Below are 10,406 nucleotides of genomic sequence, written 5' to 3'. Positions count from 1 at the left end.
AGAGTGTGCACGCTCCAAAAGTCTGCCCCTTTGCAACCCTAATTTAATTGTAAATAACTGAATAGCCTAACTTTGAAATAATAACATAATATCAAATTGCCATTTTCAGTATAATTTAATTATTTTTCTTTTTGTTGGGACTTCACCACCTGGTCCTAACAATAGAGAGGCCTGCATTTAAACCAAAGCCTGACATGCAACCTTCAGGCACCAACAAAGCCTGAAAGCAAAGGAAATGAATGAATGCACTGTAGTTCCAGCATGTGTCATGGAACTGCAGTGTTCAGCTCTGTCCAAATCCACACCGTGTTAAAGGTATATTTTAGGTCAGCAGGCACTCTTCCGTCATTGTTTTATTTAAGTCTCGCAAGGTAACCTACATTGACCAGTTCTAGCATGACGTCATAGATTTATTTAGAGGAACTACAGTTCAGCTCACACTGGCAAAACATCATGTGCCCAGCAAGTGTAGAGACCTCATTGCTGATTACTACACCAATTTCAGGATGAGGGTCTCGTCGGGAGCAATAACATCACGTTGGCACAAGGTGGAGATCGGCATAATCACAGGGTGCACTATCTCTGTGACACTATTCTCCCTAGCCATGAACATGCTCACCAAGTCTGCTGAGCCAGATGGATTGAGCCCAGGTGGATTCTTAAGGGACTCGAAAAGGTGATGGATTGGGCCCGGATGTGATTCAAACCAGCCAAATCAAGGTCCATGGTGCTGAGGAGAGGGAAAGTGGCAGACAAGTTCCGCTTTAACATCACAGGCACAGCTATCCCAACCATCACAGAGAAGCCAGTCAAGAGCTTGGGCAAGGTTTTCAACAGCTCCCTGAGAGATACAACATCTATCCAGTCAACCTGTACTGCGTTGGACGGCTGGCTGAAATCCGTGGACAAGTCAGGCCTTCTAGGAAAGTCCAAAGCCTGGGTATACCAACACGGAATTCTGCCCAGGATCCTGTGGCCCCTCCTTGTCTATGCAGTCCCCATCTCTACAGTGGAGACCTTTTAGAGAGGAAGGTAAGCAGCCACCTCCGGAGATGGCTTGGATTACCAAAGAGCCTGAGCAGCCTCGCACTCTATGAACACCAACAAACTGCAGCTGCCCTTCAAATCCTTGGAGGAGGAGTTCAAAGCCACAAAAGCCAGAGAAGTGGTTCAGTACAGGGACTCACGTGATCCAAAGGTGGCTAAAGCAGGGATCCAAGTGAGGACTGGAAGGAAGTGGAGGGCAGAGGACGCAGTCCAAGAGGCAGAGGCAAGGGTGCGTCAAAGGAGCCTGGTGGGAGTGGTCACACGAGGCAGAGCTGGGCTAGGCTCCTTTCCAACTCCCCAAACAAACACCAGTGGGAAGGAAGGGCGCCACCTTGTCCAGGAGGAGGTGAGAGCTGCAGTGGAGGAATTAAGAACCGTCAAGGCAGTGGGAATGAAGCAACAGGGAGCTTGGACAAGATGGGAGCATGCGGTCGAGAGGAAAGTGACCTGGGTCGAGTTGTGGAAAGCCGAGCCTCTCCGCATCAAGTTCCTCATCCAGGCAGTATACGACGTGCTTCCAAGCCCATCAAACCTGCACACATGGGGCATAGCTGAGACACCAGCATGCCCACTGTGCTCCAAGCGAGGAACCCTCGAACACATCCTCAGCTGCTGCACCAGGGCACTTGGAGATGGGCGGCACCGCTGGAGGCATGACCAGGTTCTGAAGACCATCGCTGAAGTTATCAGCGAAGGACTGGTGTGGGCGAAGCGGCTCCGACCCTCCAAGGAAACCATTGCCTTTGTCAGAGGTGGGGAGCAGCCAACCCCTGCCAGAAGAACATCTGCAGGAATCCTAACCTCTGCAAAAGACTGGCAGCTGTTGGTGGACCTTGAACATCAGCTGAAGTTTCCCAGCCACATTGCAGTTACCACCCTGCGACCAGACATTGTCCTTGTGTCTGAGTCCAGCAAGCAAGTGGTGCTGCTGGAGCTGACCATCCCTTGGGAAGACCGCCTGGAAGAAGCTTTTGAAAGGAAGCTCTCCAAGTACGCGGGACTGGTCAGTGTTAGAATAAAATGTCTTTGTATTTGTAATCTGTATTCTGTGACCTGTTAGTTGTTTTGTAAACTCATCACTGTAGTTTCTATAGATCCATAGAGCAGAAGGCCACCTCTGATTATCAGTTGATTGAAACAGGATCCGTAGAACAGAGGGCTACTCTGATTATCAGCTGGTTGAAAACAGAGGGACAAGACATCGTCAGGGTCAAAAGTCAAACCGCCTAAAGTTCAGTATGCAGTTAGTCATGTGAGGCATACTGTAAGATAGAGATCAGATCGCTGAGTTGGTACAATTGAATATTGAAGGAGGAGTCTAGGGTTTAGGTTTTCCTCCCCTTTAGGATGCTGGCTGAAGACGGTTGGAGCAGCTAAGTGCCAAGAGGCTGGGACCAGCCTGTGCACCAACAAGGGAGAGCCAAGTTTAAACCAGGGCCGCTCCCCAACAGTTTTTGGACCAATTAGATAGGAACACATACTATATAACTTTGTGTAAATTCTAAGTAAGATACTCTCTTTTGGGAAGTTGGTTGCAGCTAACTGCTTGCAGACTGCGATTGGCTGAACAAAAGGGGTCCATGTACATGTAACATTTTGGTGTCCTGATGCTAAATAAATACTTGTACTAAGGAACAATTCGGCTATAGAATTCTTCTACGCAAATCAACGAACGCGCTGACAAAATTGGTGACCCTGACGTGATTTGTTAGGAGGAGAAAATTTGGAGGGTTCAAGTCTGAAGATTTTCAGCAGGACCTGTCCTGGACCCCGGACCCCTTGCCACTCACGAGACCGGTCAATATTAAAAGGTAAGCAGACGCCTGTTGTTCTATGAACCAAAATTCTGAATATTGGCATACTACTAAATTTTGTGAGTGATGAGGAGGTAAGGAGGTTCAAGACGTAAAAATTATTTTGAATATAAAAGTGTTGGAAGTGCACATTGCAAAATTGATTTATGAAAGCATTGGGAGATCAAAATTCTGATACTATATTGTGTGAAAGGCCTGAGAATGATGAAGATATAAGAGAAGTGTGAACGTGAAACTGCCCTCACAGACAATAGGTTGTGGAGTAAGATAGTCGAAAAGGGGACTTATTGACTCGTCTGCCTTTCTATATGTGTTTAGTTTAGGTGGGACACATTAAGGAGACGTTTAGTTTGGAAAGCGTAAAAAGGTCTCCATAAGTCCAGGACAAGCTAAAAGTGAACCAGAACATTAGAACCAGATCCTGCTCTTGAAGCATATAACTGAGTATCTGTGAGAAGGGCATGATCGTGTGATTGTGGTATTAGTATCCACTCGGGGTTGACGTGGTCTGTTGTATCAATGTTAAATATTAGGTTTTAAGTACTCAAACTGTAAGACGTTGCAGAAGAGAGTCTGCAGTGTTGCTGGTGTGAGCTGATACGTGTGTCCCTTTTGCATGCAAAATTCTTAGTGTGATACCTGTGAGGAGAACTGAGCAAAAGTCGTGGTGAATTGCCTAAAATTAGGATAGATAGACCACTTGGGGAAAAAAAAGGGGTTTTAGTAATAGTAGTAAAGAAACAAGAATTGAATGTGTTGGTTACATTGACATGAGTGACTGGGAAGAGGTGTCTTACATGGTCAGCCGTTACCAAAAATTTGTCTTATGAGGAAGCTGAGATTGCAATAGAAGTTGAAGGAGAAATATCCCTTACTTATTTGAAAGTACTGTTAGTTTAAGACAGGCTTATAAGATTAGGAAACAGACAAAAGAAGCTGATTTTGAAGTAGGAAATTGTTACTGTCCAAAGTGCTCTGCAGGGTGTGTTAACTGTTGTAAATTAGGGTTTAACATGAATTTGAGGGAACTAAAAGAGCTGGTGCTTGGGAAAATGGAAGAAAACACATTGGAGAAGAACAGAATCAAAGCAAGAAGGGGAGCAGAGAAATTATGGACTGAATGGGTGGATCAAGGTCTCCTCGCCAATGACCCAGAGGCACCTATCCCCACTGCTTCGATCATTATGAGCATTAACACGACAGCTGCAGTGGCTAGAAGGGGAGCCACATCAAAGTGGGAAAAGACAGGACAGAAAAGCTGGGGACCAGCTTATGGGAGAATGATAAGAGCAAGAGATAGAGATGTTCTGACTAAGGCAATGTGCGTGATAATGTTATCAGTAGGAAAATACCAGGAGAAACAGAAGATCAGGAAGCCTGAGAAGCAGTTGAAGGATGAAGCCCCTGTTCAGCCAACGGCGCCCTCTGTGGAACAACATGCATCAATGTACCCTTCTTTACCTAAGGCCCCACCCCCATATGCCCTTCCCAGAGGAGAGAAATGCCATATCCAGGCTCCCTTAATCAATGTAAATGGAGGTATTTTAGATCTGGACCTGCCATCAAATCCAAATGACATTCAACTTAAACAGGAGATGGCTTCATTAGCAGACGCCGTGTCCCGGCTGATGAAGACGGCTCAGCAAAGAGTAGATATTCTGGAAAATACAGTGACTGATTTGTCACAGCGGCAACAGGGAGAGGTGAGCCAGAACCCGCACACTCACACTAACAGCTCTAGATCAATATCATCAGTTATGTCACAGGCATCACGTGCTAGCTCCCGAAATAATGAAGGATCTAGGAAAACCAGGGCCTCGACCAGCGGACGTGGCATCCCCTCAGTTGGAAAGCCACTGACCGCAATGGCAACCCCACACGGAGAGACTGGAGGGGCATCAGAAAGTGATGAGGAACCAGGCTCACGACAACCTTGGCAGCTCGATAGGGACCCTGATGGGTGGGTCCAACAACCAGGATCTGATCACTGTCAGGAATGGGAAGGCAAACTGGTTGTACGCTTTAAAGGAGTGTTGCATACATCTACTCCAGTCCATAGAGAAGAAGACGAAGAAGACGAAGAAGATGAAGAGGAAGAAGAGGTCCTGACACCTCATGAACCAGTTCGGCCTTCCCAAAGGGTCACTAGGTCCCAAACTGCGAAGCAAGCAGTCTTATCTCTGCCATTAAGGGTGGCCCCTGGAGGAGCACCTGCCTATGTGCCCTTTGCCCATCGAGACATGGAGGGTTTGCTCTCCAAGTTGCCCCCATTAGCTGGAGGAGCGTCTGAGTGGATAACAACGTTGGAAAATCAAACCATGGGAGAAGCTTTCTGCGCTGGAGACATGAGAGCCTTGCTGGGAAAACTGGAAGGAAAAGAAGTGACCAAAAGATTGCTAAAACAAGCTGGAGTGAACTCAGTGATGGGAGATGATGTGCCCCTGAACCGATTTAGGAGCACGTTGTGGGAAGTTCTACGTAGAACTTATCCAACGGAGAGAAATGTAACTAAAGTGAGAGATATAAAAGTAAAAGATGGAGAAGGAATGTTAGAGTATTTGAAGAGAGCAGCAAACTTGTGGGCTAAACATACGGGACTTCGACATGACTCCAGCACTGCAACCCTGGCTCTCTGGAGAGTACAGTGTGTTAAGGGACTTCCAGCCTCCGTACAGAGTGCCCTATCAGAAGTGGTAGGATTGGCAAAGATGTCTGACTCTATGTGGAAAGAGCACCTGGACCACCACTATCGCAGACACACCAGTAAACAGGAACAAGAGGCTGAAGAAATTAAATCACTCTCTAAGAGGCTGCTGAAGCATCAAGTTACCTCAAAAGATGATGAAGTCCTCCATCTTGCTACATAGCAAGCCAGTGAACGTACAACAAATGCTGGCCTTCCTGGGACTCACTGGATACAGCAGAAACCATGTGCCAGGATATGTGGAGCTCACACAACCATTGAGAGACATGGTGGCTGAAGTAGGAAATAGAAAACTTACAGCATCTCTAACATGGACACCAGCTGCAGAAGAAGCATTCATCCTCACAAAACAAGCATTGGCTAATGCAGCAGCCCTATCAACACCTGACTATACCAAAACATTCTATCTTGATGTTTCTGAAAAAAGCAGGGGTGGTGAGTGCAGTGCTTTTTCAGAAAAAGGAGGGAGAAAGAAGAATGTTGATGTATCACAGCTCGAAACTTGACAATATGGAAATAGGACAAGCTGGATGTACAAGACACCTAGCTGCTTTAGTAAAAGCCATCACAAAAACAAGTCATCTGGTAATGTGTTATGAACTCAAAGTAAATACTGACCATGGGGTTCCTAAAACCATCAGATCCAATAATGGTTCACATTTCAGCAACAAAGAGTTGGCTGAAGTGGAGAAAGCACTGGGGATCACACACAGGTTTGGAGCAGTATATCACCCTGCATCACAAGGGCTGGTTGAGAGAGCAAACCAGACACTGAAAAGAAAAATTAGTAAAATCTGCCATGGAACGAAGGTGACATGGTTGGATGCACTTCCTCTGGCTCTCATGTCAATGAGAACCTCACCAGGTGCTAAAACACATCTGACACCTCATGAGTTGCTGACAGGCAGGCCAATGCCAGGCCCACCCCGAGAGGGAGGTCATATGCCCTCTCTGGATGTTTGGCAGGTAAATTGTGATGAATATATGACTGCACTGACTAACTTGACTCGAGTTTTGTCTAAACAGGTGCAGTTGGCCGAGCCCGAAGCAACCACCCCAGAGACTCCAGGGATACAGGTAGGAGACTGGGTGCGTGTGAAAGTCCACAAGAGAAAGTGGCTTGATCCCAGGTGGACTGGACCCTATGAAGTCACTGAAGTGACCTCTCATGCTGTCCAGGTAAAAGGTAAAGCTGGAGCAAATTGGCACCACCTGACATATTGTGCACCTGCTCCTCCACCCTCTCGTACTTCCGCAGAGGTTAGAACTGATTTGAATAATAGTGGTGAAGGCTCCAAAAAAGTAGAAAACTAAATTGGCACCAACAAAAGAGTAAAAAGCCTGACCACAATTATGCTTGGGTTAGAGAATCGCTCTTGGCACTCTTTCCGCCTTCCAGGTTTTTGTGGCCTGCGAGGTTCATTATGCTCTATGCTAATAATATCACTTATAATAGTGCTTCCCATAATATGGTGGGAGGGCCAACAGTTGAAAACAAATACTACTGAAACTGTTCTGTCTCGCCCAAAAAGGTTTCTTAGAGTTGCTACCCCTCTCCTCCACATTCAGTTCACTGAAGGTGTGGATGAGACTGTGAAATTCGACCTCTGTACGGTAGTACACTGTAAGGCTCAGGAAGCTAGCCACCAATCGTCAGATAAGTATGTGTATAATTGTAGGAACTTGTGAGACGTTCAAGGACATATGGGGACAACAACATAACCCGTGGGGTTGTAGTTGTGAACAGTGGAAGTGGGTAGCAGCCAATACTGGGCCTATAGATTGGGGCTATACAGGAGCAGGGGAATTAAAGAACCGCCTGGCCCTTGTCAGCCAACAGTCAAATTGGGTTATTATCTATTACATACCTCACCAATGTTACATATGAAAGTAAGCTTGCTATTGAAACTGGCCATGATGATAAAAATATGTGGCTTGAATGGGTTCGCTATACTGCCACGAGTACAAATAGAAGTGATTGTGTTGCATGTGCTAAAGCTAGACCCGTGTTAGGGACAGCTCCCTTCCGTCTGTCTAATCGAACTGACCCCAAGGGCTTAAATTGTACTATTAACCTGTTCAGTTCTGCTTCCATCCCCACAGAACAAACATGCAAGACCGTGGCGTTGATTTATCCATCTGTGTTTAGGGCTGATGTTCCTCCATACATAGTTGTTTATCCTTGTAATTACACCTGTTTCACTAGGTCTGGAGGAGGGATTAAAGTGAGTATGTTGTCTAATAAATACTGCCAAGAGATTATAAATATCACATCTGACACTGATGGGTACTTAGCTTCCTCCTTCCTCAATCAGAATGTGTCCAGAACTGACCTCTGGTGGCTCTGTGGTAACAGTAAGCTCCGCTCATACCTCCCCTCTTTTTGGGAAGGTACTTGTACCTTAACTCAACTGCTAATGCCATTCCGGATTCTGTCCCTAGGGGCTGACGGCTTGACTAAGCAGCTACCGCAGTATCACCATCTGCACCGGAGTAAGAGGTCTATATCTTCTCAACCTGGAGGCTCCTTTGACCCCAATATTTATATAGACGTAATTGGAGTCCCCAGGGGTGTACCAGATGAGTATAAGGCTCGAAACCAAGTTGCTGCAGGGTTTGAGTCTTTATTTTTCTGGGTGACAACAAACAAAAATGTTGATTGGATTAATTACATCTATTATAACCAACAGAGATTTGTCAACTATACCAGAGATGCTGTCAAAGGCATTGCAGAGCAATTAGGTCCAACTTCTCTGATGGCATGGCAGAATAGAATGGCTCTTGATATGTTATTGGCAGAAAAAGGAGGGGTATGTAAAATGTTTGGAGACTTCTGTTGCACCTATATCCCTAATAACACAGCGCCCGATGGAAGTATTACAAAGGCTCTTGCAGGACTCACCTCACTGGCCAATGAGTTGGCTGAGAATTCTGGTATTGATGATCCCTTTGGAGGTTGGTTTGACAGACAGTTCGGAAGGTATAAGACTATTATTGTATCATTATTTATTTCAATAGGGTGTTTTTTTAGCTATATTAATTATTTGTGGGTGTTGTTGTATTCCCTGTCTCAGAACGTTGATAAATCGATTAATTATAACTGCTCTCTCCAAAGAAAAAGACCCTCCACCGTACCAGATGCCTCTTTTAGCTGAGGAAGGAAAGTCAGATGAGGATGAGGATCAAACTCAGGGAGAGGTAGACTTACAGGTACCGATCTGGCTGGACCTAGATGAGGAGGAAGACGAAGATGAGCTAGCGTGGAGTGAGGGGGAGAGAGACAGTGCAGTTTAAGTTTAAGTATTTTGTCTTAAATGAGAAAGTTACAAGGATGCAGGCCACAGCGGTTGGCCTGAACATAGGAGAGGATATAGATATCTTAACTGTGAAACGTTCCTGAAAATGTGATTTACACCTAGAAGGTGTAAAAGGAGGGATTTGTTAGAATAAAATGTCTTTGTATTTGTAATCTGTATTCTGTGACCTGTTAGTTGTTTTGTAAACTCATCACTGTAGTTTCTATAGATCCATAGAGCAGAAGGCCACCTCTGATTATCAGTTGATTGAAACAGGATCCGTAGAACAGAGGGCTACTCTGATTATCAGCTGGTTGAAAACAGAGGGACAAGACATCGTCAGGGTCAAAAGTCAAACCGCCTAAAGTTTAGTATGCAGTTAGTCATGTGAGGCATACTGTAAGATAGAGGTCTCAGATCGCTGAGTTGGTACAATTGAATATTGAAGGAGGAGTCTAGGGTTTAGGTTTTCCTCCCCTTTAGGATGCTGGCTGAAGACGGTTGGAGCAGCTAAGTGCCAACAAGGGAGAGCCAAGTTTAAACCAGGGCCGCTCCCCAACAGTTTTTGGACCAATTAGATAGGAACACATACTATATAACTTTGTGTAAATTCTAAGTAAGATACTCTCTTTTGGGAAGTTGGTTGCAGCTAACTGCTTGCAGACTGCGATTGGCTGAACAAAAGGGGTCCATGTACATGTAACATTTTGGTGTCCTGATGCTAAATAAATACTTGTACTAAGGAACAATTCGGCTATAGAATTCTTCTACGCAAATCAACGAACGCGCTGATATCAGCGACTGTCAGCTGGCTGGATGGAGAGCAAGGTGTCTCCCAGTGGAGGTTGGATGCAGGGGTTTTGCAGCCCGTTCCCTAACCAGAGCCTTCAGCTGTTTGGGCATCGCGGGAGAGAGAAGGAGGAGAGCCATCCGCAGTACCACCGATGTGGCAGAGAAGGCCTCAAGATGACTGTGGCTCAAAAGAGGAGAGCCATGGAGGCATGGTAGTTAGTCAGCCATCTGGACACAAGCGGGGGCCTGATCAGCCCCGACTGGGTCACCTGAAGGAGGGCGTATTATGTTGAAAGACCTGAAACGTCCGATGATTCCAGGCACATAACTGACGATGTGTCCAGAGGCATCAGTAGATGTATGTACACAGCAGTAGATACTACATGCAAACATGACACCCATTCAAACCAATGAGAATTGCTTCCCCAGCGCATACGCCAAAATAGTTTTCTGGCTTCCGCGTTTACTTCCTGGTTATGCGGCCCACTGAATATGGGCAGTAGAGTTTGCCCTGCTGGCCCCGCCTGCGAGGTCCCACTTGGCCCATGGGCTTTACATTGTGATGACGTCACAGATTTTTAAATCGCTTTTCTTAGCTTGAGGGAAGTTTTACAAATATAAAACCTCCATGGATTCCGACCTTTAGCTTTCCAGCTAATAACCTCTGAAAGAATGGGATCTACTTGTTGTTTACTTTTCTGAGATCTTCTTCAGAGAGCTGAAGCACACAAAGGTGGAGGAAACAAATTTTGT

At 45.8% G+C, this 10,406-nt stretch overlaps 1 pseudogene; it reads left to right on the top strand.

The window, feature by feature from the left end:
- Positions 1 to 261: 261 nt before the first annotated feature.
- LOC140995665 (uncharacterized) lies at positions 262 to 9,873 on the top strand (annotated as a pseudogene).
- Positions 9,874 to 10,406: the final 533 nt, after the last annotated feature.

Source organism: Pagrus major, chromosome 5 (genome assembly GCF_040436345.1).
Source record: "Pagrus major chromosome 5, Pma_NU_1.0".
Lineage (NCBI taxonomy): Eukaryota > Metazoa > Chordata > Actinopteri > Spariformes > Sparidae > Pagrus > Pagrus major.
This window is presented reverse-complemented; position numbering and strand designations above follow the sequence as displayed.